This window comes from Cervus elaphus, chromosome 20 (genome assembly GCF_910594005.1).
Source record: "Cervus elaphus chromosome 20, mCerEla1.1, whole genome shotgun sequence".
In the NCBI taxonomy this organism is placed as follows: domain Eukaryota; kingdom Metazoa; phylum Chordata; class Mammalia; order Artiodactyla; family Cervidae; genus Cervus; species Cervus elaphus.
Window position 1 is genome coordinate 46,872,279 of NC_057834.1, and position 1,450 is coordinate 46,873,728.

A 1,450-nucleotide genomic window follows, 5' to 3' on the forward strand; every position below is an offset into this window, starting at 1 on the left:
ATATACAGCCTTGATGTACTCCTTTTCCTATTTGGAACCAGTCTGTTGTTCCATGTCCAGTTCTAACTGTTGCTTCCTGACATGTTTTTACAACTTATTTATTACTTAAAAACTTTTGCATCAGCGTAACACACGATCCCTAAATTTCTCTCCTCCGGGTGCAATTCAGCCCGGAGGGTCAGACTCCGAGGAGCCTGGCAAAATCCGTCCATATCTCCATGTATATGTATGGCTGAATCCCTTCGCTATTAACCTGAAACTATCACAACATTGTTAACTGACTATACCCAAATAAAAAATAAAAATTTTAAATAAAAAAAGAAATGAAAACCCGTGTATGTCTCATTTAAACGGTGAAGGTTATATGCTCAGTCGTGTTGGACTTTTTGCAACCCCATAGATTGTAGCTTACCAGGATCCGCCGTCTATGGATTTTTCCAGACAAGAGCATTGGAGTGAGTTAGCCATTTCTTCAGGGGACCCTCGCGATCCAGGAATCGAACCCGGGTTTCCTGTATTACAAACTGACGCTTTACCACCTGGGCCACCAATGACGCCCCAGGCCTTTTCTATCGTTTTAAGTAGGTGTATTGCAAACTTTGATGAAGTCATGACGTCACTTCCCGTCACAGGGGACTCGCCATTGGTCATCTCGACAGGGGTGGGGCCGGGCTTGGGTTGAAGAAGAGAAGCCGCCTTAGAGGTCGTGAATGGGGTTGGTTTATGTAAATCTTGCAGCAGGGTGGTCCTATTCCCGGCGACCCACTTCCCCGGTTACAGAAATTTTCCTGAGATTTTGTTGGATTTTTTTTTTTAGAAGAGTTATTTGGAGGGACTGAGGGGCGTGGGAAAGGAGAGGGTGCGGAGGATAGTGGAAAAATTGAGGGGCAACGGCAAAGTCAGCGTGTGTGTACAGTGAACGGGTCTAAGGCTGTGCGGGGGGCAGGGGGAAGGTCAACTCATACTTACTTGGCAGAGGAAATCCCATGATCAAGAAGGTGGTTCTCCCAGGGCGAATCTTGCCCATTGCCCTCCGGGTGTGTTGACTTCTGCGATTTCCTCAAATAGAGGAAACTCGACTGTGTAATTTATGCAAGTGGAGAACAGCTTGCGCGATTTCCCCTGATAACTAAGTAATAACTGCAGACTTGGTCTGTGTTTCCTTGGTGGTGATTTAGTTATTAAGTTGTATCTGACTCTTGTGGTTCCCACGGAATGTAGTTTGCTAGGCTTCTCTGTGAAATTTTTTCAAGGCAAAAATACTGGACTGAGTCGTTATTGTTTCCCCAGGGAATCTTCTTAACCTGGAAATCACACTCGGGTCTCCTCACATCAGGTGGCCCAAGGACTGCAGTTTCAGCTTCAATACTGGTTCTTCCAATAAACATCGAGAACTCATCTTCTTTAGGATGAACTCCTTGGATCTCCTTGCAGTCCAAGGGACTCTCAA

At 45.6% G+C, this 1,450-nt stretch overlaps 1 non-coding gene across 1 annotated transcript; it reads left to right on the forward strand.

The window, feature by feature from the left end:
• Positions 1-961: 961 nt before the first annotated feature.
• LOC122678393 lies at positions 962-1,125 on the forward strand. The gene has a single exon (XR_006336080.1). It is a non-coding gene; the product is annotated as a U1 spliceosomal RNA (small nuclear RNA).
• The last annotated feature ends 325 nt before the right edge of the window (positions 1,126-1,450 follow it).